Raw genomic sequence first — 27568 nt, forward strand, 5'->3', positions numbered from 1 at the left:
CCCTCCTCTGGACCGATTTTAGCCTTTTTTTTTTAACTAAGCCTTTAAAAACAATGGAAGACTTGTGGGGGATTAAAAAAAATATTTTCAAATGAAAAGATGTGTGATTTAGGGGAGATTTAGCTGTCATTTCTTGCACATCTCACAACCACCTGCTACCTTTCTCAAAAAAAACAAAATGTGAAAATTAATTTCTTGTTTTTATCATTAAAAACATCTGTAACTTGCAGCAAACTCGTTAGTGGGAGTGAGAGATAGAAAAGACCCCAAAACAAATCAGCACTACTTGTGAAAATGTAAACACTACTACAGTTTATCTGACTATATTTAAAATTGGGGGGAGAAAAAAAAAACATCACATCGGACTTTGATAGTCTACAAAGTAATACTCATTGCATAATATGATTTTTATTGATGACATTTGGCCAATATTCTTCAAAGAAAAATGAAATTTACATGTACAAGAATATCGGCTAGGTAAAAATTGGACCTCACTCTCTATACATTAAAACAGAGGGAGGGAATAAACAAAATTCCAAATATGCTGATTCCATGCTAATTTTGAGCTTTATAAGACTTATGTAACTCAATTTAGTGTATTTTTTTTATAGCAATTAATTCATCCATTTCTTGAAATTCTGGCTCAAATTCGATATTTGGAGCATTGGGTTTGTGTTCTGTTTTAGTACTTGCTATGTGGGAATACATCAGTTTGACAAATAGTATCAGTATTGTTAATCCTATATGAGCAGCTGTGGTAGTCCCCTTTTTATTGACTTTGCACTTTTGCATCATCTTGTCAGATTCAGCAATGGCTGTATTAAATTCATGATAAATTTTTCTTATGGCATAAAAAATCTTGCAGAAAGTTTGTTCTTTTCTAAGTAAAAGTTTACAATAAAGTTTTCACTTTTATATTTCATAATGATTATTTGACTTATCCCCATTGACTTTTATATCCAGTGGCTGTGTGGTAAGTAGCTTGCTTACCAACCACATGGTTCCGGGTTCAGTCCCACTGCGTGGCACCTTGGGCAAGTGTCTTCTACTATAGCCTCGGGCCGACCAAAGCCTTGTGAGTGGATTTGGTAGACGGAAACTGAAAGAAGCCCGTCGTATATTTGTATATATATATATATATATATATATACATATATATATATATATATATATGTATGTATGTTTGTGTGTGTGTATATGTTTGTGTGTCTGTGTTTGTCCCCCCATCATCGCTTGACAACAGATGCTCGTGTGTTTACGTCCCCGTAACTTAGCAGTTCGGCAAAAAGAGACCGATAGAATAAGTACTAAGGCTTACAAAGAATAAGTCCTGGGGTCGATTTGCTCGACTAAAGGTGGTGCTCCAGCATGGCCACAGTCAAATGACTGAAACAAGTAAAAGAGTAAAAGAGAGAGTCCTCTTGATGACTATCATTCTCAACACAAATCAAGTTATAGTGCTCTAGTGTATTGAACTAGAATGAGAGCTAACATTCAGCAGTCGAAAACAAAAATGGGACAGACTGTGAATGGGTGGAAATATGAGTGTGATTGAGGGAACCTGACATGATAAATAAGTGTTGGATTTTAATCAAAAGTATAAGAGAAGAAAGTTCACATCTATATCTTTCAAGTGATATATAATTGTCTGTGGAAGCAAAAAGTGGGCTTTTTGCTTGATCAAATTAGGCTTGTCTCCCTTTTATGGAGCTCTTTAGTGATACCTATTTATAGACAGAAATATTGAATGTGAGCTTAGTTATGCCATATCATAAACAGAAAAGACAGATAAAAGGAGCTCACTTTTTTGTGTGATACAAACAATATATGAGTATATGCATATATATGTACATGTATGTACATACCTTCATCTACATGTACATATAGATACATATCTGGGTACATGACGTTGCAAAAAAACATGAACAAAATGATAAACAAGGTACAAAAAACAAGCAGGCCACATAGAGAACATATCCTTCATCAGCTGCCACCATTAAAACACTGACGTTTCAAAGAGTTAGGGCACCTTTATTTACAAGGGTACAAATAATTAAGTACAGTCCTTTTATTTAGCAGAAATAAAAATATATTTCATAACTTTACCTAAATGAAGGATTTTTTTTTTATTGCATTGTTGTTGTCAAAGAACATCTGTACATCAGTTTACAGGGTTTTGTTGTTTTTCTTTTTTCTCCAAGAAACAAATAGCATATATTTTAAGTGATGTCTTTGAACATAATTGCACACATATATCTTGTTATTTAACAAAACCTTTGACAAACAAAGCTGAGAGAAATCTCAGTAACCCAAGTTATTATAAAACTTGGACTGAACATTATCAGCATTAAAGGCACATTTATATGCAATACTTGGCTCTTAAACCAGTTACATATGGATGCCTTATTTTAAAATTGCTTATCTTTAAAAGGTTAATGTAGATCAATCCTTTAATGTTAATGGTTAATGTAGTAGATTTAATATATTTAAAATGTGACAATATGTAATTGTTTTGAGAATGATTTGGGTTGAAAGCAGCTGTCTGAGTCTTAACATTCCATCTTATGATCAAGTTAAAGAGAAATTATGAGAGACTTTCAATTTAACTTTATTTATTTGGATTTTGATGGTTGATATCAGTTATTGCAATTACCAACTTTTCTGATACAGATAAACAGACACACTGAAGTCTTTTTTTAATTTTTTTATGGAAAATGCTTCTTTCTGTATGATTGATTATAAAAACATTTTTCATTTTAACAACTTGTTGCTTGAATATTTCCACAAATCCTATTTCCATACTTTTTAAAATTTTCGATCCAAATAAATTTAGTTTCCTATTATAAGTAAACGCAAACTGAAGTTATTTCTGTAGAGTAATCTCATCCAACTTGTTTATCAGTCAAGGATTTAGTATTTCATAACAAGCTCCTTACTTGCAAGCTTGTTTCATGTTCCAGCATACTTACTTTACGTTCTCATTCTTGTGGTAGTAACCAGACTGTTAATACTGGTAAGAGAGATCAAATCACATTATTTGAATCAAATTCAAGCCAGGAATATTGCTCTCTACAGTACTATCAATGACTTCTTGATGAGTATAAGATCTGTTCACTCAATCATGCATATGTAAGATTATACATAACAAACAAAGATGTCTTGGAAAGCATTTTAGTGCTTGTATCTATGTGTATTATGCCAACATTTTGACATGGAATGTCCTTCCATTCACATAAACATGATAAGGCTGTCATCTTTTTGAAGCAGTGAGCTATTTCCTTACATTAGTATTAAGTTGTTAATCAAATATTATTACCTATGGAACAGAATTCGTTACGTCTTGGAATTTACATTATAACTATAATTTGTGATTAAGTAATACAACATGTTTATGCTAAAAGTGGATTTTTGAAAGCAAAAATAAAATGAAAACAATGAAAACGTATTTCACATAGAGTAGGATTTTTTTTCTGTGACTGTTTTTATTATAACCATGGCTTAAATCTACAGGACCATTTGTAAACATAGCATTATAGAGTGATTTCTGTAAATATTTATTTACAGCTAACGTGAGCCTAGTAAATTTAATTTTAGTATTTCGTGTAAATACTTATCTGTGTGGTATGTTACCCCCTCTCCCAATCTCCACCCCACCTCAAACATACGTTTACAATATTTAAAGTATAGCAAAAAAGTTTGCTCAACACATCCTGTTATCTATAATACTTTTTTCTTTTTTTTTTGCTAGTTGGCATATTCTTAGTTTCTGTATGTTGAAATAACATCACAACATAGAAAAGGTATTTATTTTATAGGGTCATCCCATAAATAATGCTGTTTTTTTATATACTTCTTTTATTTTTTCAAAATTGAAATAAACAAAGTTCTTTTTTAATCTAAAGTATACTCTCCTTCATTTTCTACAATGCTCTTCCATCTATCTGGTAGACATGCAAGTCCCCTCTTCCAAAATTCACTTGTCCATGATGAAAAATACTCCTCCAATACTGTTCTGATCTCGTCTCTATAGTTCATATGTTTTCCGTCCAAATGATTTTGAAGACTGCAGAATTAATGCTAATCAGATGGGGCAATGCCTGGCAAATATGGTGGGCAGGGTGAATATGGTGGTTGGAATGTCATCTTCGCTGTATGTGACCGAGCATTATCCTGAGGGAAGAACACCTTTTATTTTGAAACCATTTTTCTGATTGCACATAGGTGTCAATGAATGGTTGAATGACCAAATCCAAGCTTCTCTGCTAGTTCCTCAACAATTACGATGGGATTTTGTTCCACTAAGGTTTGCAGGACATCCTCATCAAGCTCTACAGATCTTCCAGGACAAGGCTCGTTTTCTGGCTCGGAATTTCTGAAACCGCCGTTGACACTGGCTTACGCTTATTGTCCGATCTCCATATGCTGCATTAACATTCCTCGCACTTTCCATTCTGTTGTTGCCTTTATTGAACACATCAAGCAAAATATGCCGAATATTCTCCCTTGTCACTTCCATTATAGCTTTGAAAAAAATTGTTAAAATCAAACTGCACTCTTCAAAACTTGCACTAAAAATAAGAACAAGGTAAAATTATTGCCTGCTTTTATAGCAAGTTGATGCAGGTAGTTTATCCTGTCCCCCTCCAAGTTCATGTAATTGAAAAAACTGCATTATTTATGGGATGACCCAATATATTGCAAATACTGGAATTATGCATACAATAAATCCCATTCTTTCTTTCTTAAAATTTATTATTTAGTTTTTCTTTATTATTATTATTATTATTGTTGTTGTTGTTGTTTTTATTTTTAAATTCTTTCAGCTGGCCATATTATATAGCGATGTTGGTGGTGAAATAATTTCAATAATACAATACTCTTTAACACTTTACTGCTGCCAGTCCGAATCTCTGTTTCCTTTATTTTTGCTCCCTTTTATAAATAGGAGGTGGGAAGATAGTGTAGGCTGCCCTCCAAACATACTACAACCCTTTTCCTTTGCTCTTTTCCCATTCATATTACACACACACACACACACACACACACACACACACACACACATTCTCTCTCTCTCTCTCTTTCTCTCTTTCTCTACCACCCATGCTCCCCAATATGGCTTACACTTGATACACTCTCACACCATAAAACTCTTCATACAACATTCTTTCATCCTTACAACACACATACTCACACACACACACACACACACACATGCACACACACACACACACACTTTCTCTCTCTCTCACACACTCTCTCTCTCTCTCTCTCTCTGTAACTTACTTTCTCTCTCACACACTCTCTCTCTCTCTCTCTCTCTCACGCACACACACACACACACACACACACACAGGCAACTACTATCTCTCCCACCACCAATAACACTACAAATATTACTAGCTCTTCTACTGTTGCTACTTCGGATTTTGAAGCCTTCAAATAATACAAAACTGTAAAAAATATTTGAAACCATATTTTCACTGTTGTCTCCTTAATTTAATAATGATTTACAAAAGCTGGCTATACAATGCATGTTCTTTGGTCTAATGTTTTCTAAATAGAGCAGACTTAGGCTAGAAAGGAATGGGAGAAAACACTTGTTATTTCACATTTTCTATGTAAAACAAGAAAACTCTATCCACGAATCCTTGCATCTCTGACTTCATTTTCTGCTATAACCCCCTTCTCTTCCCTTATATTCTGAGTTCAATTGCAACTAGAGACTACTTTCCTTTCCTCCTTCAGGGTCGAGATATTAATAAGTTTCCAGTCAAGCGAGATCGTTGCCAGTGCCCCTGGACTTGCTCTTGTGCGGGTGGCACATAAAATACACCATTTTGAGCATGGCCGTTGCCAGTACCGCCTGACTGGCCTTCGTGTGGGTGACACGTAAAAGCACCCACTACACTCTCTGAGCGGTTGGCGTTAGGAAGGGCATCCAGCTGTAGAAACTCTGCCAAATCAGATTGGAGCCTGGTGTAGGCATCTGGTTTCACCAGTCCTCAGTCAAATCGTCCAACCCATGCTAGCATGGAAAGCAGACATTAAACGATGATGATGATGATGATGAAGTACTGGAGTTGAATTAATCAGCCAATTCTGTTGACTTTACCTTTCATTCTTTTAAGGCCAATGAAATAATTTCCAGTTGTTGTAATCAACTAGCTCCTCCCTACAAATTTCAGGCCTTGTTCCTATAGTAGAAAGGATTGAGCTGGAAGAATTGTTAGCATGCTGGGCAAAATGCTAAGTGATATTTCATCTGACCTTATGTTCTGAGTTCAGATTTCACTGTGGTCGACTTTGCCTTTCATCCTCTCAGGGTCAATAAAATAAGTACTAGCTGTGTACTGGAGTCAATATAATTGACTTACCCCCTCCCCCAAAATTCAGGCCTTGTGCCTATAGCAGACAGGATTATCATCACCATCATCATAATTAAAGTGGCAAGCTGGCAGAATTGTTAGCATGCCGGACGAAATGCTTAGTGTATTTCATCTGTCTTTATGTTCTGAGTTCAAATTCTGCTGAGGTTGATTTTGCCTTTCATCCTTTTGGGGTCAATAAAATAAGTACCAATTGAGTATTGGGGTTGATATAATCAACTATCTGCATCCCACAAATTTCAGGCCTTGTGCCTATAGTAGAAAGGTTTATTATTATTATTATTATTATTATTATTATTATTATTATTATTCTTAATTATTAGTTATAATAATTATTATTTTTAAGCTGGCAGAATCATTAGTATACCAGATAAAATGCTTGTGACATTTCATTAGTTTTTATGTTCTGAAGTCAACTTTGCCTTTAATTCTTTCAGGGTTGATGAAATAAGTACCAGTTTACTACTGGGGTTGTTGTAATCAACTATCCCTGAAAAATTTCAGGCCTTGTACCTATAGCAGAAAGGATTATCATCATCATCATTATTATTATTATTATTAAGGCATTATTATTATGGCAGCAAGCTGGCAGAATCGTAAAATGCTTAGCAGTATTTCATCTGCCTTCACATTCTGAGTTCAAATTCTGCTAAGGCTGACTTTGTTTTTCATCATTTCTGAGTTGATAAAATAGGTACAAGTTGAGTACTGGGCTCAATGTAATTGACAATCCCCCCTCCTCCAAATTCCAGGCCTTGTGCTTATAATAGAAAGAATTGTTATTATTGTTGTTGTAAGCTTTGATAATGTGACTAGTGAAAGAAATTATTAGTTTTCAAAATGGGTAGTAGCAAAACATTGACCCTTATTCAGACTTTTCTTTTCTTACTGCTTTCGTTCTTTCCTTACTACTTTCTTTTCTTCTTTTCTTCTTCCTTTTATTTATTTGTTTATTTATTTATTTATTTATTATACTCTGTTCCACATTTTACTTGTGTGTGAAATTAAGCTTAGATTTACTTCGACACATTGTCTCCATTTAAATTTAGTTCGTCCTCGAACACTCGGCGGGGTGGTTATTTTTATCAACAAAATGTTAATAATAGTTATTACCAAGTTAGTGAGACAATAAAAACTGCATATTTTTGTTCTTGTTGTCAGTACATGTATAGTTCTTTTATTTTGACAGATTTAATTTAAAAGTGAATATTTTTTTCTTAACAAATATAACAATAAAAACAATTAGTAAGAAAGTTTAGTATATTTAATTTCAATTTTTGTTATTAAATGGAATACATTTGTAAACAATAATTCAAGGACAAGAATGTAACTGTATGTAAGTGTTGGTACAAATGTATAAATATGTGTGTGTGTACATGTGCATGTGCATGCACATGTACACACACACACACACATCTTAATATCAAAAAATCCGCTGACAATTATCAAATCTGTGACATGCTTGTTAGTTGTTGAGGGATTTCTCCCTTATCATGAAACCAATGGTAGCCTTAATTGATATATATATATATATATATATATCATCATTTTAGCATCCAGTTTTTCAGTGGCTAGAAACCCTTTCTGTTGCCCGGGTAATAATTCCCTATGGCCAGGTGGTGTGTAAAAAGCACCCAGTACAGTCTGTAAAGTGCTTGGCATTAGGAAGGGCATCCAGCCATAATAACCATGCCAAAACAGATATGAAGCCTGAACAGCCCTTCATTTGGTCAGCTCCTGTCAAATCGTCTAACCCATACCAGCATGAAAAATGGATGTTAAATGATGATGATGACGATTATATATATATATATATATATATATATATATATATATATATATATATATTATGTTTGTGTGTGTGAAACAATGTGTGCAAGCTTGTGCTTCCTTGTATTCCCATCATCAGCTGCCAAACAGATATCACCATGGTTTCAACACCTGTGCAGTACTATTCAACCTGGCAGTGTCAGCAGCATTAAAGATATAAACACTGCTTGGAAATCCATCAGCTTATTACAAGTAACAACATCAGAATAAACACATAGTGATAAGTTATAGCTACTAAATTGTACTTATAACAAAAGAACTTATTCCAAAAAGGACATTCGGACAATGCAACAAATTTCAGCTGTCAGATACTTTATTTTCAGTCAACATCACATCACAAACATATCACACCAAAAACAAACCTAATAAAGACTTTATGTATATGTATGCTTGTCAAATCATCCAACCTATGCCAGCCTGAATGCTAAATGATAGTGGTGATGATGATGATGATGATGATGATGATGATATATATATATATATATATATATATATATATATAAGTGAAGGCACTTGGCTTAGTGGTTAGGGTATTCAGCTTATGATCTTAAGCTCGCGAGTTCGATTCCCCGTGGTGTCTTGTGTCCTTGAGCAAGACATTTTAACATTTTATTTCATGCTGCTCCAGTTCACTCAACTGCCAAAAATAAGTAGTACCTGTATTTCAAAGGGATAGCCTTGTCACATTCTGTGTTATGCTAAAAATCCCTGAAGACTATACATTAAGAGTATGCATGTTTGTGGAGTGCTCAGTCACTTGCAAGTTAATTTCACTAACAGGTTGTTCCACATCAACTAGAACCCTTGTTGCTGTAACCAGCGGAGTGCTAGTTTATATATATTTGTGTGTGTGTGTGTGTGTGTTTATAATACATATATTACCTTGGTTGTTATGAATAGGAGAAAAGAACTCAATTTGTAACGTAGACTATATAGCTATGTATAATAGTTGAAGGTGGTGAGCTGGCAGGATCGTTAACATACCAGGCTAAGCTGCATTTCATCTGTCACTATGTTCTGAGTTCAAATTCTGCTGAGGTCGACTTTACCTTTTGTCCTTCTGGGTTGATAAAATAAGTTCCAGTCATGCACTGGGCTCAATGTAATCAACTACCCCTTCCCCCCCAAATTCTGACCTTGTGGAAAACAAACTATAAGGTTATTACCCAGATTATATTAATATAGGAATACACACACATTTGTATGTGAGTAAAGGTCATTAAAATCAATTTGTAAATGTCTATTTCATTGTAACATAGTCTCATGTTTCACTGCCATGTAGCATGGCTGTTCGTACACATGCGTCATACAGTCTGCCTTTTACTCTGAGTGAGAGTCCCTTTGTCGCCAGCAGGGGTAAGAGCTCTCTAAACTTTGCCCAGGCTATTCTTATTCTGCGCTGAAAGTGTAGCTGCTAGAATAAGAATAGCCTGGGCAAAGTTTAGAGAGCTCTTACCCCTGCTGGCGACAAAGGGACTCTCACTCAGAGTAAAAGGCAGACTGTATGACGCATGTGTACGAACAGCCATGCTACATGGCAGTGAAACATGGGCTGTAACTGCTGAGGACATACGTAAGCTCGCAAGGAATGAAGCCAGTATGCTCCATTGGATGTGTAATGTCAATGTGAATACCCGTCAGAGTGTAAGTATCTTGAGAGAAAAGCTGAACATTAGAAGCATCAGTTGTGGTGTGCAAGAGAGACGATTGCGCTGGTATGGACATGTGGTGAGAATGGATGAGGATAGCTGCGTGAAAAAGTGCCACACCCTAACAGTTGAGGGAACCTGTGGAAGAGGTAGGCCCAGGAAGACCTGGGCTGAGGTGGTGAGGCAAGACCTTCGTACATTGGGCCTCACCGAGGCGATGACTACTGACCGAGACCTTTGGAAATGTGCTGTGCGTGAGAAGACCCGGCAAGCCAAGTAAGATCGTTGCCAGTGCCCCTGGACTGGCTCTTGTGCGGGTGGCACATAAGATGCACCATTTTGAGCGTGGCCGTTGCCAGTACCGCCTGACTGGCCTCCGTAGGATTTTCGAGCGAGATCGTTGCCAGTGCCCCTGGACTGGCTTGTGCGGGTGGCACATAAACGACACCATTTCGAGCGTGGCCGTTGCCAGTATCGCCTGACTGGCCTTCGTGCAGGTGACACGTAAAAGCACCTACTACACTCTCTGAGTGGTTGGCGTTAGGAAGGGCATCCAGCTGTAGAAACTCTGCCAAATTTAGATTGGAGCCTGGTGTTGCCATCCGGTTTCACCAGTCCTCAGTCAAGTCGTCCAACCCATGCTAGCATGGAAAGCGGACGTTAAACGATGATGATGATGATGATGATATATATATATATATATATATATATAAATAAATGAATTATACACATATACACATGCACTTAATAGTTTATTTTTGATACTGAATCTCAAGTTATAAATATGTTTATATTCAAAATGAGTTATCGTATTCAATTTTATACAAAAATTTTTTCTTTTTCTTTCTTTTTTCACTTTTTAATTTATATGTTTATTTTGTTAGTCAGTATTTCAAGTGTAGAGCAAGTGATTTATTTTTAGCTAATCGTAGACTTGGTTTAAAACATTTTCCTTTTTCTTATCTTCCTGTAGAAACCTATAATTAAATAGAAAAAATGTTTAGTTAATCAAATTTGCTAACCGTGCATTAAATTTGCTTTCCTTTACCACCTTGGCTTCAGTTAAGGACTTATTTTGAAAATTTCTTTTACATAACATTTTATTACCGAATTATAATTATTGTCCTTTCATATTGGACAAAAGACTGACTTGTATTCTTCCGATCACATTATCAAGGCAAATTATTTAAGAAAATAGAAAAGGTTTATGTTACTTAAGTAGGGTTAAAACTTAAAATTTTCTTATAAGAAGAGGAGCTTAATATATATTTTGACTTTCATTTTTGAGAGAACTTTTGGGGGATTTCATATTTTAAATTTTTAGTATGTTCTAAAGTATTTGAAACTTCTTTCAATACTGCAATTTCAGTTTGAATGCAGGTGTGACTGGGCAGTTAAGTAGTTCACTTCATAACCATGTTCATCTTACTGCTTGGTACTTTGGGCAAATGTCTGCTACCATAACCTCGGGTTCACCTATGCTCTGTGAATGGAATTTGCTTGGCAGAAACTGCGCAGTATCCTGACATTATATACATACATACACATATATTTTTTTATCTTTTACTTGTTTCAGTTATTGAACTGGCCATGCTGGAGCTATAGTCAAAGACATTTGCCCAAGGTGCCATGCAGTGAGACTGAACCAGAAGCCACATGGCAACAAAGTAATCTTAGTTATACAGCCATGTATATATATATATATATATATATATATATATATATATATATATAGAAAGAGAAAGACAGACAGACAGACAGATAAATAGATGCATTTGTGTGTGGTGGGGGAGGCATTGCTGTATGATTAAGAAGATCATTTTGTTACCATGTGGTTTCTGGTTCAGTCTCACTGTGTGGCACCTTGGGCAAGTGTCTGACTATAGCTCCAGTGTGGCCACAGTTCAGTACATGAAACAAGTAAAAGATAAAAGATATATGTGTATGTATCTGTATTTTACGTGTGTGTGTGTATGCAAATCTTTTGTCAGTATATATTAGAGAAAGATGTAAATTATTAAGAAAATTAGAGCTTTTAAACTAAAGTGCACTCTGTTCTGTCTGAACTGCACAGATAATCCCTTGTCGCTGTTGCCATTAAAAATGATGTGAACTAGTGATTGCACTGTCACGAATATGTAACTAATGAAACTGATGTTCACCAATTGCAATATGAAATATATGAAATCAACTTTTTTTGGAATAGTTTATCTCAAAGTACACATATAAAACTTTAAACAATAGCATGTAAATACTGGGTTGAAAATCCCTTTGATTAGAAAAAGTTGAAGGCGACACATGGGACCTATATCTCCTGTAGGCATGCTATTGTTTGCAGTTTTAGATGTGCATTATATACTATTCTAAATAGGGATTATTTTATGTTCTCTTGATATCTTTTATCTTTTATTTATTTCAGTCATTAGACTGCAACCATGCTGGAGCACTGCCTTGAATTTTTTTAGTAGATTGAATTGACACCAGTAATTATTTTTTTAAGACCTGGTACTTATTAGAATAAGTAGTCTCTTTGCCGTACCACTAAGTTACAGGAACGCAAACACACCAACACCGGTTATCAAGCAGTGGCAGGGAGACCAACACAGGCACAATGACATGCACACTTAGATATATATATATATATATATATATATATATATATATATATATATATATATATATACACACACACACGGTGGGCTTCTTTCAGTTTCTGTCTACTGAATTCACTCACAAGGCTTTGGTCAGCTTAAGTATATAGTAGCTTGCCTAAAGTGCTACACAATGGGACTGAACTTGGAACCATGTGGCTGGGAAGCAAGTCTCTTACCACACAGTCACGTCTGTGCTTGTAGTTTATAAAAGTCTTATGACATGAATAAAATACATATTAACATAATAGGTTTTATTTCCCCTGAATATTTCTCATGTACAATGTCATATGTAACCACTGGGTTTCACATTGTATGTAAGAAGGGATGTCCTCCGGTTTAACAACGACAATCACTCTAATAAATAAAGCATCTAGTTTCCTTTTCAAGCATGGGAAGCTTGATGGAAAAGAGTGAACAAAAAAAAAAACCACACACACACACACACACACACACAAAAAAAAAAGAGAATTGTTTCTGACAAATTCAAAGTGTAGTTGATATTTACTTTATTCCGTTCAGTAAATTTAGGTTGATTATTCATGTTACCATTTCTTGAAACTCCAGGAACTCTGAAATCTGCCAAGCATACATACATCAATGACTAAAAAGAGTTGTTTTTGATGTTAGTCAGTCACTTTTGCTTTGCTTTATTTTTCGTATCTTGAGGATAAATACAATGTATTTTTGCATCCAAATCACCTCTGGTCATCTTTGCCAAGTTTGTTGCTGGGATATAGTGACAAGTTTGTTTGTTTGCTTTCTCATTTATAAATTAGTCCAGGGAGAAGAGACAGTACACATAACTACTGTTGGTTTCCCCAGATTAAGGAGATGAATATATCTGATGTTCTGCTTGAATACATACGGACCATTGTCTTCAAGGAAAATGTGAACCAGGAAGAAACTATGGTGGGAATCTGGTTTAAATACTTGCAACAGCTTGAATTCTGTTAAAAGCATCCGAAGGCCAAGTATTGGTGTTAAACTTGGTAGCATATAAGGACAAAGAACTCCAGCTACCCCCATAAGCAAATCTTGTCCAAGATGAACCACTGGCAGTCTTCAGTGGACATAAGAACACACCAGTCATATTTGTACGTGTATTGATGTATAAATATATTCTTGCTTTATATTGCCTACTGACCGTTGCAAGTACCGCCTGACTGGCCTTCGTGTGGGTGACACGTAAAAGCACCCACTATACTCTCTGAGTGGTTGGCGTTAGGAAGGGCATCCAGCTGTAGAAGCTCTGCCAAATCAGATTGGAGCCTGGTGTAGCCATCTGGTTCACCAGTCCTCGGTCAAATCGTCCAACCCATGCTAGCATGGAAAGTGGACATTAAACGATGATAATGATGATATTGCCTACTGACCTTAGCATCTTTAACTAACCAACCAAAAGAAATATTGCTTTCTTACCTGTTGTTAATCATTATCTATTTAGAAGCAATGTCATTTGTTAACATATTTGTGTTGAAATAGACTGCTTATGTTTCAATAAATTTTGAAAACAGGAATTTTGTGAAAAAATTGTGCTTATGTTTCAATAAATTTTGAAAACAGGAATTTTGTGAAAAAATCGTAATTATCAAGCTGTTGTTTGAAATATAAATTAACATGAAATTTTAATGGTAAGTTTTAATTTAGATGACTTTGAAGCAGGAAGTTTGCATCAAAGGACCAAGGGCAGTTTTAGGCAAGATGTTATCAAAAGGGTTAACAGGGTGGTTGTAGTCAGTTATCTCTCTTAGATTGGTTATTTATTAATAGAGCTGCAGAACCTTGTTAGTATGCCAGACAAAAATACTTTCCAGCAATTTGTCCTTTTTTTATGTTCCTGAGTTCAAATCCCACCAAGGTCATCTCTGCCTTTCATCCTTTTAAGGTCGATAAAATAAGTACCAGTTGATTACTGGGGGTTGATGTGACTGACTAAAATTTCAGGCCTTGTGCTTATAATAGAAAAAATTATTAGTACTGTTGTGTCACGAAAGACTGGTCCTTCAGATTCACTTGTGTTACATTGGTGGTAATAAATGTAGTTTATTTTCTTTAGATCTTCCTTTAAAGACTTAAGGCTTTGGGTAAACAAAATATATTCTAGAATAGGATGCAACAGTTTTTATGATTAAACAGTATCAACTATACCAACAAAATTATAAGTGGGTACTAAATCCAAAACATGATAAACTGAAAACAAAGAGAAATATATATTAAAGAAAAGAATACAAAACAAACAGTATTTAATTCTATATCTCAAATATCATCATATTTTCCAAGGTTGCTTTTGCTTTGTTGTTGCCGAAGAGAAGGGATTTACCATTACCAATTCCAAAAGCTACCATCATGGCAATGTATGTTTTATAATTAGACTACTCAGAGCTTTTTAAGCAATGAGAAAATAAATACATTATCTAAACAATTTTCTTAATTAATTTCACAAACTAATGTTGTTATTTTCTTCTGTTTTGCTATAATATAAAATCCTGACTTATTGATTACTTTCAGTTATTGTTTTTCTGTTTTTAACCTCCATATTTTTCTTATACTGTCAGCTTTTGTGCAATACATGCACGTGTGCTTGAGTGTGTGCACATGTGCATATACAGTGTACATGTGTGTATATAAGTGTATGCATATATATATATATATATATATATATATATATATATATATAAATAAATATACACACACACACACACACACACATATATACACACACGTGTATGTATGCATACGTGTATGTGTGTGTGCATGCATATGTGCAGTTTAGCTAATTTGTAAATTAATCCTAAATGATTTTACTATTGATTGAGATATTTTCCTCTTTGCCTAATGTCACTGCAACCCAATGATAAGTTAAAACAGATGAATTGTTGCAGGTAAAGCTGGTTGTTTACTAACCAAATGTTTAACTAGTACTAAGTCCCATGCTGCTTAACATACCACATATATGTTCTTCTCTCTGAATGAACAGAAGCAAAACAGAAAGCCACAAACAAAGATGTTAAATAACTAGGCCAATGACCTATCTTCTAGGTCAGATGTGCAGAAAGTCTGTCGTTGGTGTTTCTTTAACTCTTACAATGGTTTTGACATTTTACTTTCTAACATGATAATTATGTATGTGTGTGTATTTATATATAGAAATATATATATATATATATATATATATATATATATATATATATATATATATATATATATATATATATATATATATATCATCATCATCATCATCGTCGTTTAATGTCCGCTTTCCATGCTAGCATGGGTTGGACGATTTGACTGAGGACTGGTGAAACCAGATGGCTACACCAGGCTCCAATCTGATTTGGCAGAGTTTCTACAGCTGGATGCCCTTCCTAACGCCAACCACTCAGAGAGTGTAGTGGGTGCTTTTACGTGCCACCGGCACGAAAGCCAGTCAGGCGGTACTGGCAACGGTCACGCTCAAAATGATGTATTTTATGTGCCACCCACACAAGAGCCAGTCCAGGGGCACTGGCAACGATCTCGCTCGAAAGTCCTTTCACATGCTGCGGGCACAGATGCCATCACAATTTTGCTTTCGCTTGCCCCAATAAGTCTTCGCAAGCTGAGTTTCGTGTCCAATGAGGGAGACAACGTTGGCATGGGTGCCAGTCGTCAAATTTAACTCGATTTCAATTTCACTTGCTTCAACAGGTCTTCGCAAGTGGAAGTTTAGTGTCCAATTTAACTCGATTTCGATTTCACTTGCCTCAACAGGTCTTTGCAAGTGGAGTTTAGTGTCCAATGAAGGAAGGAAGGTACGCATAAGTGGACTGGCTGGGCCATATATATAGATATATATATATATATATATATATTACACACACACACACACACACACACACACACATTCATATATTTGTTTATTAATATATATTCATTTATATATAAACATACAACTGTTTATTTATGTATATGCACACACATACATTTATATATATATATATATATGCTCACACACACATTTACTTACACATGGTTTTTTTACTCATACATTCATATATCATTTACACACATACACACAGACACACTCTCACTCTCTATCTCTCTCACTCTCTCTCTCTATCTCTCTCTCTCTCTCTCTCTCCCACAAAAGCACACATACATACATACTTGCTGTACTTTGCTTTCACTCATTGCAACTAAGGATGCCATTGGATGTATTTTGATCCTCTCCCGATCACTCTTTTGTACTGCATACACGCATAGGATCCACTTACTTTCAGTTCTCCCTCTTACAATCCCTCTGGCTTGTCTCCACAACCTATGTATATGTAGGTGGTTAATTGGACCACTTGTGCCCATTTCACTCTGCCATCGCTGTCCCTCCTGTACTCTTTGTCATCACTCATGTCACTTTCTGACAGCATACTCTTACTCCTTTTTTTTCCATGCACCCTGGGCCTCTGTCATCTCTCTCTCTTTCTTGGATCACATAAGCTTCTCTCATATTTTAGGGTGCCTTGAATATATGAACTTACCTTAGAATATTGTGAAGTGGATATGGCTTAGTGGTAAGATTGTTTAGTAAAGATTTTTGCTTCACAACTCTGTATGGTCTGGCTTTAGTTTCACTATGTAACACTTGAACCAAAGCTTCACGAGTGATATTTTGTAGGAAACAATGCAGCAACCTGTTAGTTGTATGTATATATATATATATATTATACGAAAGGGTGCTGAAAAGTTGCTGGCTTGAGGTAAAAGAAAATTCAGGAGGATCAGTTATCATCATTATCGTCATCATCGTTTAACATCCGCTTTCCATGCTAGCATGGGTTGGACAATTTGACTGAGGACTGGTGAAACCAGATGGCTACACCAGGCTCCAATCTGATTTGGCAGTTTCGACAGCTGGATGCCCTTCCTAATGCCAACCAGTCCGAGAGTGTAGTTGGTGCTTTTATGTGCCACTGGCACGAAGGCTAGTCAAGCGGTACTGGCAACGGCCACACTCAAAATGGTGTATTTTACGTGCCACCTGCACAGGAGCCAGTTCGGCGGCACTGGCAACGATCTCGCTCGAATGTCTTTACATGATTTTATTGAACATATTCCCATCTTAGATTCACACACTTATTGCAATGGTCTTTCAGTTTTTCTAAGCCCTATAAAAGAACTCAGTAGGTGGGCCCCCAATCAGGCCTTTCACGATACTCTTAAAGCCAGGAACTTTTCTGCACCCCGTCATCATTGTTCACATATTGTGGAATAATTTCCTGTATTTAAATATATCACCACAATTCTATGGCTGAAGGAGGAAAAGAGTTTGTACATACATATCCACACACATATATAAATGAATACACATGCAGTCATGTATGTATGTATATATGTATGTGTGTGTATATATATATATATATATATATATATATATATATATATACACACACACACACGCACAGCACATGACAGACCAGACTATCAGATGTTTTTACATCTCACTAGTCACAATGCACTTTGCATTGTTTTAGCCTTTGAATGATACCACCCTTGTGGCTAGGCGAGCAGGTCAACACTTCCCCCCTGGTAGATAGGGGGACATGAGGCAACATGAAATGAAGTGTTTAGCTCAAGAACACAAGGTGCTAGCCTATCTGGGAATTGAACACATGATCTAGTGATCAGGAGTGCAGCAACCTAACCACTTGTCCACACACCTTCACACACATATATAGATACACACATAATTGCATATATACATATGTATATCCATATATACACACACATATTCATATGTAAGCATAGGTGTATATATGTGTGTGTATACATACACACACACACAAACACACACACACACACACACACACACACACACACACACACACACACACACACACACACACACACACATATATATATATATATATATCTTTTAGATTTGTTTATGGGAAATGTTTTGGATATGTAAATAAAGCTCCTGTTCAATTATGCTGACTAGGGAGCCAGTTTTTCGGGATTGCATCAAGTTATAGTGTAGGTTTATAACGATATTCCTAGGATGAAATTCATAAACATTTACTGCATCGCTATGCACATTTCCTCAAATCACATGACTGTGATATTAATAGTCATGTGATTAAAAGGCATACGTGAAAACGTGCATGGCTATGTGTTAAATGTTTATAAATTTCATCCTGAGCCCTTGTGGCTAAAAAAAAGAAATGAATTCATCATCATCATCATCATCATCATTTAACGTCTGTTTTCCATGCTGGCATGGAATGGATGGTTCGACTGGGGTCTGGAAAGCTGCACCAGACTCCGAGAGTGTAGTAGTTGCTTTTTACATGCCACCGGCACAGGGGGCAGAGGGGGCCTGTCATCGACCATGATTGGATGGTGCGTTTTATGTGTCACCGGCACGGGAACCAGTCAAGACAGTGCTGGCATCAGCCACATTTGGATGGTGCTTTTTTTACGTGCCACTGGCACAGAAGCCAGTCAGCATGAGGGGGCTGGCATAGACCATGTTCGGATGGTGCTTTTTACATGCCACCGGCACAGGGACCACAACTACAATTTCCATTTGATTGTGATTTGATTTCATTTTGATGTTGACATACTTGACTCAATAGGTCTCCATAAGCACGGCATGTCACCCTACAATCCAAGGGTACTTTTTGAGTTGGCTGGTTATGCGACACCTGTGTAGGTTACAGCTGTGATCTCACTTTATTTGCCGGGTCTTCTCAGTCACAGCATATCTCCAGAGGTCTCTGTCTTTCATCATTTCCTCTGTGAGGCCTAACATTCGAAGTTCATGCTTCACCACCTCATCCCCTGTCTTCCTGGGTCTCCCTCTTCCCCAAATTCCTTCCACTGTTTGGGAGTGGCACTTCATATATATATATATATATATATATATATATATATATATATATATATATATATACATATACTTTATTAAAAAGCAGCGAAAATATCACAAAAACTGTTACTCAGAGTTTCACGTTCCTGTTTGTCAGACAGTTTTGTTTAGAATGGAACAAAAATAAGGTTATAGGCAAACATATACAATTAGTTTAATGGATACACATTTGAAAATGGTTTTGTTTCATTGGTCCTTTCAACCAATGGTCTTTACAATGAAAGGACCAATGAAACAAAACTGTTTTCAAGTGTGTATCCATTAAACTAATTATATATGTTTGCTTATAACCTTATTTTTGTTCCATTCTAAACAAAACTGTCCGAACGGAAACCTGAAACTCTGAGTAACAGTTTTTGTGATATTTTTGCTGCTTTTTAATAAAGCATATTACTCTTCCTCTGGTATTTGAGTACTATTTTTTCCACCTTGTTTTGCATTTATGTACTTACTTTGGTATATATATATATATATATATATACACACACACATGTATGCATATATGTATGTGCATATACATGTACACAACCGCACACACATACATGATTCAATGGCAATTTTTGCATGTTCCTTTAAAAGAGATAAATATTTTTTTCTGCCTGGCCCCAACTGTTGTCCTAACAGTTCTCTTGGATATGCTTAACATTATACCTCTAATTACAGTGATATTTTACATCTAGATAGCCTTTTCAGCATCAAATGCAGTGTAGCAATGATACAAAAATGTAAACACACAAACATCTGCACACTCATCATGTATCCCATTCCTCTCTCTCTCTCTCTCTGTATATATAGATATATATATATATATATATATATATATATATATATATATATATATATATATATAAAATGTACACAATTCTGAATATGGCCTTTTTGTGTGCTTGCACTCACTCTCTCTCTCTCTCTCTCTCTCTCTCTCTCTCTCTCTCTCTCTCTCTCTCTCTCTCTCTCTCCATATATATATATATATATATATATATATATATATATATCTCAGTCCTTTACTCGCTCTTTTTCTGTATTTCTCTTTCTCTTCTTGTCTCTCCCCCCACACACACACACATGTCTCTCTCTCTTTCCCTCTCTTTCTCTTGCTTCAGTGTGAATGACATGGTGACAAACCAAACTGATAAGAGAATATCTCTTATATGATTGCTGAATGTCAACTGTAGACGTTCTTCATCTTTAACCAGAAAGATCATAGTTGATTGGCTGCGGCACCCTAGATGGAATTACATCATCGTGTGATTCATCATGAAAACATACTGGAAGTGGGTATGGATATGGGTATGTGATGCTAGCAATCATAGGCTCCAACATTCTTTCTGTGCCTGCTAGCTGAGTTTAATGAGTTTTCTATTGCACCAGGTAGGATTTGAAATTAGTACAGCAAGCTTATGGAACATTCCTTAAATATATTGTGAACCCTCATATTATGGTGTTTATGTGTACCTCCTCATGGTACTTATTTTCAGCTTGTTTGACAAAGACTTCAGGAGATATACTTAGTGATAGCAACACAGGACTGTGAAGTGTAGAAGAGCTGAATCTGTTTTGTTTTTTTGTTTTTTTTTAAATTTTTTTTTTAATATTATACTTTGGTATTACTTAACACCAGGTCATCTTTAATCAAGTAATCCTGGTTAGATCTACGATCAAAGATGTTTTACGATTTCTAATACTTTAGCTGTTAGAAAAATGTCATCAAATTCTATGATCTTGTTACAAACTTCTTTACTAAAATGATGTACCAATATGTTCAAATTTTACAGTAAATTAATCACACAAAGATATTTATTACTTTCTTACACTTCTATTGCTCCAGTTTTTAGACTGTAGCCTTGCTGGGGCACTGCCTTCAAAGATATTTAGTCAATTGTATTAATTCCTGTACTTATAGATCTCTCTTTATTGAATGGCTGAATCCAACTAGGAGAAGGCGTATGGCTCAGTGGTAAGAGCATCAGGCTCACAATCATGAGATAGTGATTTCAATTCCCAGACTGGGCTGTGTGTTGTGCTCTTAAGCAAGACACTTTATTTCATGTTGCTCCAGTTCACTAGTGCTAAGCGTATATCGACCTTTGCCTTTCCCTTGGATAACATTGGTGGCGTGGAGGGGAGGTTGGACTGCATGGGTGACTACTGGTCCTCCACAAACAACCTTGCCCGGACTTGTGCCTCAGAGGGTAACTTTCTAAGTACCTTTTAGCCCTTATGTCCCACTTAATATAAAGAAACATAATTCAAAAAGAATAACTACTGCAAGGTATTTTTATTTGATGTGCCCAGAGTACTGATATACTCATGTATAAATAGATCTTCTATGTCTTAAAAATATAAATAGTGAGTACAGGCTGACAGCCAACCTCATAAAAACTAGTTTGCAAGTGTTTGCTAGTGTAGGTTTTGTAAATATTGACTTTATCAAGAAATTTAATCGTATGCTTTTTTAAATCTTGTTGCTGAAAGGAAGTTAGAAATATATTTTTTCATTCTGTTTTACATCCATTTTCCAGTCTTGGGGGGGCAGAAAGATTTTATAAATTTGCTCATTTGCATATTGTTTAAACAGTTGTTTTAACAGCTGTACACGCTTCTGCTGGTAATTTACTCAACTGTGAAGTTGAAGTGGGACCTGTTGTCAACCTTGAAGACTGAGACAAAGTCATATCCCTTGCTCAGAAACTCAGTATAATTGTTGCGAGTAAGTGTCATGACAATGAAGTGATTAGTAGTCCAACACATTAACCTTACAGCTATGGTGTTTCATTGGAGAGAGAAAGGTGTACATATGTCTATATACACACACATGTTGAAATGAATTTATTGTAATTTTATACAAAAGCAACTGAATTTTCTTCTGTGGTGGAAGTATATATAAAAATGTACACATGAAGATTAAGATATCAGTTCCATGCTACCATTTTCTCGGTGTTATCATTGTTATCTTGTTTGCTGTTATCTTTGGTAGGAAAATTTACATCTATCTGTCTTGTAACCAGCTTTCATATCTAATATCCAATTGCCTGAATTTCTTTACTCTGCTTGGTACCAATTGATCGGCTATTTCACTGTTTGAATATAGAAAGCATTTTCTAGTTCTTGATGTAAGTTGCTATGACTTTATTAATAATGTTTTAGTATAACTAATGCAAATGCCACATTGCTTTCTCCAGGTAGGCATGAAGCTAAAGCTTTTTAACATGAGAACACAGGTGTAAAATTGTTTTCTCCAGGTAAGCATGAAGCTAAAGCTTTTTAGCAGGAAAGGAATTTGAGCAGGTATCAAATTCATGGTTTTCAAGGGTATTAGTGTTATAATTGCAACTGCATATCAAAATCAGCTTACAAAATTGGTTCACTGGAAGCTTGTTTTCTAGTTCGTGGTGCTCATTCATGTATTTAAATGTTTAACTACCTGCTTATTTGTACCCAAGTTTCAGAGTATCGAGTAACTGACAAAAACAAATGGTTATATTCAACTGGAAAAGTACACACCTGTTGATACCATTTTCTGCATGATATAAGAGTTTATCTAGAGCAATGTCTTGAAGGTTTTAGTTACAAAGTCAATGCAAGTACCTTTTTTTTAAGATGTCTGGTACTTATTCCTTTTTTGCCAGACTAAGTTATAGGGGCATAAACAAAACAACACTGGCTGTCAAGCAGTGGCAGGAGACAAACATAAACAGAAAAACACAGATGTGTGTGTGTGTGTATGTGTATATACATGACAAGCTTCTTTCAGTTTCAGTCTACCACAAGGTATTGGTTGGCTTGAGGCTATAGTAGAAGACATTAGCCCAAAGTGCCATGCAATGAGATTGAACCCAGAACCATGGTGACTGTAAGCAAACTTCTTACCACACATGCACACCTGTACCTTGATTACATCATCTTCATTATTTTCTTTATTTATCTTTGATATATTAATGATATGGATACAGCCAAGAAATTGTATGATAACCAATGCAAGCAAGATTTGAATAACAAATATTGATTTTTTGACTAGATACAATGTGCACTTATATTGAGCAGAGATATAATTGATTGAATTAACTTTGTGATACTTAATTGATCAACACTTTTCTTACTAATTGCTCTCAGGTGTCCTGTGCATAACCTTTTCTAAGAACTCACTGAATGATTCTTACCATAAATTTAAGCTTATACCTTTGAGAGACAGCACATTTGAAACCAAGAGGATTTCAATTTTAACTTCATTAGGTTTCATGAAATATTAAATGTGTGGTATATTTGTTTGCCTCCCACACATGATTTCAGCTTCTGTCCCACTGCATGGTCTTATATGAGTAGATTTAATTGATTGAAACTGAAATAAGCCTATCAAGTGTGTGTGTGTTTGTAGATGTGCCTCATTGTCTTGACATTGTGTCATAGTCATAAATGAACGTCACTGACATACCACTAATGTCATTAGTTTCCAAGTTTGCATGAAAATATGTGGTTATAGGGAAATATTACTTTGCTTAGAAACAGTTGAGAATTGGCAACAGAAAGGCATACTGTAGTAGAAGTTCTGTCTCAACAAATTGTTTTGGACCCATGCAAACATGAGAAAGTGGATGTTAAAACAATGAGGATGATGATGATAATATATCATAATCATCATCATTTAAAGTCCATTGGTCATACTGGCATTGGTTGAACAGTTTGACCGGAACTAGCAAGTGGGTGGGTGAAGTGGGGTGCATCAGACTCCAATCTGATTTGACATGATTTCTATGGCTGGATGCCCTTCCTAATGCCAGTCACTTAGAGAGTGTGCTGCATGCTTTTACATGGCACTACACAGGTGCTCTGTGTGTATGTGTATGTATATCTATCTATCTATCTCTCTCTCTCTCTCTCTCTCTCTCTCTCTATATATATATATATATATATATATATATAATAAATGTTGAGTGTGTGTAACAGTTACTATTTTATTAATTGTTGCAGAAATGAAAAAAAAACAAAAAAACTAATGTTAGATCTGGCTGGATTTGGACTCAGAATAATGAATTAATAAATCAATATGCAATATATCATCTAGTTTCAATTTGTACTGCCAGAGCCATCTCTCTTGGTCTTCAAATGCAAAATATCTAGATTCCTAAAGCAATCTAGTCCCCCTTTTTTGTTTTATATCTTGATTTTATTTTTGGTTTAGTTTAGTTCAGTTTTGTTTCTGAGTTCTATTCCTACTGTTTCCAGACAGTTTTTACATTGTTATATTTAGTGAGCTTACATCATGATCTTATTTGTTCTTTTTTAAGGGTTTCCAAGCACAATTTACATTAATTGCATGTAGCTTGGTTGTCAACTGAAATAACACCGGAAACTCCATACTGAAAGAGAATTGGTTTCCTGTACTCATGCCATTAATGTCAGAGTTAAAGACCTCCCCTTCTCCTCTGCCTGATACCAGCTTCTCACGCTTCTATCCAGATAGCTTGCAGTTATGTTAGTGCAATTCTTACATAGCTCTGTACAAAACTTAAACCCAGAAAAATACCTGACTATTCAGTGTTCTTAGCTAAAGGCGGTTCCTTGTGTGTGTGTGTGTGTTTGTGTGTGTGTGTGTATGTGCATGCAGGTATGTGTGTGTGTGTGTGTGTGTGTGTGTGTGTACTAGTGAAATTTTCTTAGCCAGAGGGATTACTTTAATCATTTATTTCTGTAATTATACTTTGAATCTATTCTTTTGTTATGAAGAAGGGAAAAATTACTAGAGTTATGTTACACAGAGATATACACATAAAGACTTACATTTTGTATGTTTTTAACAAAAAGATGTTAACAAAGCGACTTGTAAAGATCCTTTTGTTTTTTGTCTTTTTATAAATTAATTTTCTCCTTTTGTGTTCACTTCCTTTATTTCCAAAGTTTACATGACACAAATTTTTTAGAAAAAAAATTTTTTTCCCTCTAAATATAGTAATAAAGTTGTTGAGAATTAATCGGTGACTTGCATATGACCTAGTGGTGATGGGGGCATTGAAACCATCATCATTGTTGTTGCTGCTGTTGTGTTTGTGCTGTAATTCTTATTGATGTCAAACAGTTTTGTGCAGCACTGCAATGGAGCAACTGTTGTGGCTTAAGAGGTTGTACTGTTGTTTAGCTCCAATTAGATCTTACTGAGCAGACCTTATCATCGAAGACTACATTGTTCAATGTGCCCTTATACTTGTTAAGATTTAAGGGAGATTTGATTGCTATTTCTTGTGGGTCAATCTACCTCTTGGTTCATGGAGGGTGTTATTAAATGATCATGTAGCTGAGCACCGTCGATGGTCTTAATAAAGTACATGAATCAAGAGAAACAATAGAAAATAAGTGTAAAGAGTTTGTAATTGTTGATGTTAGCAATGAGTGCAGTCCAATGACTGAAACAAATACAAGATAAAAGTAAAAGATAATGTAAATGTAGATATGCAATGAAAGATGAATGGAGTGGACACGACTGAAATGTTTTTAATTAAATGATTAAAAAAAGTACAATATGCTTCATAGCAGATGACTGAGAGATCGTGAACATAACCTTGAGATCTGATGTGATTTTTTTTCTGAAGGATGATTTGTGGTTATCATGGAGTTGACTGTGCCATGGGAGACAAGGATGGAGAAAGTGAGAGGAAGATAGGAAAATATACAGTAATAATAAAAAAATGTAAGAGAAATGGAGGGCTGACAGGACTGTATACGTGAAGAAGGATGAGTGCTCAAGCTTTGCTGGGCTTGCTATTGAGAGATAGATTGTAGTTTTGAGAGTGGTTAGGCAGATTTGTTAGGTGACAGAGTTTGGCTCATGTTGGATATTGTGGAGGAGTAAAACAACACCTTAAGAGGTAGTGAGTAGAGCATCTAAATGCAGTACTTGCCAGTCAGATGGAAAAGTACAATACTTAACTGGCTGAAAGACTGATGAAGTCTGATGTACTTAAGATTTTCTTCTGGTGTTGGCAACAAGGAACTTTGCTGTTGCACCTTTTTAATGACGTCTTAAATAAATAAATATTGATGTTCTTCAATATTATAACAAAAGAAAGATGGCTGAGTGCATAAGCTATTAGACCATTTGCTCAGCTCATAGATCTTGAGCTCAAATACACTATTTTATTGGTAGAACACTGTATTGTACTACCTCTCCCATCCTCCATTCACTTAACATAAAAATGAAGCTAAGTATCAGACTTTGAAAGTGTCTTTGGACTTACATTACACTATAATATCCTCCATCTCATTTCACTTTGTGGGAATGTGTATTTGGGGTATTGAGAAGGTAGACAGGAAGTTTATTTTATAACTCATTTCTGTTATCTTAACTTCTTCTATGATGTTTTTCTTTTAAGTTTCCGTAAAATTGTCTTTTAGCAGGTACTAAAAACATCAACTGGCATATAGAGGAGCATAAGATGCCTATTCTGATACTGTATAAACTGATGAGTGGCAAATGCCATAAACTGGCAGTGAAAAAATGAACATGGCTCAGGTATAAATTTCTGGAGTGATGGTTTGATCTTGGAATGCTGGGTTTCTTGGAAGAACGATTCAGGATTGAAAGAAATGCAAACATGTTATACTGTAGGCTTCTCTTAAACCCATGAAAATGGTGAGAAAATGGGTACTAAAACAGTGTTAGAGATGATGATCATGGGCCGAAAGTTACCCTTAAAGAAGAGTTGCAATTGATTGAGTCAAACCTTGAACTTATAGTTAAGTGCAGGCTACTATATTTGATGTGGCAAGTTGAAAATGATTTTTAATCAATTGAAATTATAACTATAATGCAAAAAAAATAAATAAATAAAAACAAGCAAACATTAATGTTAATGAAAGTTAGTCCCACATAAAAGAGAAAAAAACTTTCAAAATTTCAATTGATCACAAATAGAATTGAACTTGACAGTTTTATCTCATCCACTCTTGAGAGGTGAATTGGAAAGTTAGCTTTAAGATATGAGCCGAGAAAAGTGGGACATCAAGTTAATTACCACAGAACACTAGCAAGACTCAAAGACTCAACACTACCACATAATAGTATGAACAATGGATGTAAAAGTGTGTAAGTAGATCTACAGTTGACTGACAAAAAAAAAACAAACAAACAAAAAAACCAGCTCTAAGAGC

The 27568-nt window shown here is 35.4% G+C and overlaps 1 protein-coding gene across 2 annotated transcripts in view; it reads left to right on the plus strand.

Annotated features, from left to right (window-relative positions):
* The window catches only part of LOC106878243 (uncharacterized), a 332130-nt gene that overhangs the window by 153805 nt on the left and 150757 nt on the right, over nucleotides 1-27568 (plus strand). The window lies entirely within an intron of this gene.

The sequence above is a fragment of the Octopus bimaculoides genome, chromosome 3 (assembly GCF_046866305.1).
Source record: "Octopus bimaculoides isolate indiv1 chromosome 3, ASM4686630v1, whole genome shotgun sequence".
Taxonomy (NCBI): Eukaryota; Metazoa; Mollusca; class Cephalopoda; order Octopoda; family Octopodidae; genus Octopus; species Octopus bimaculoides.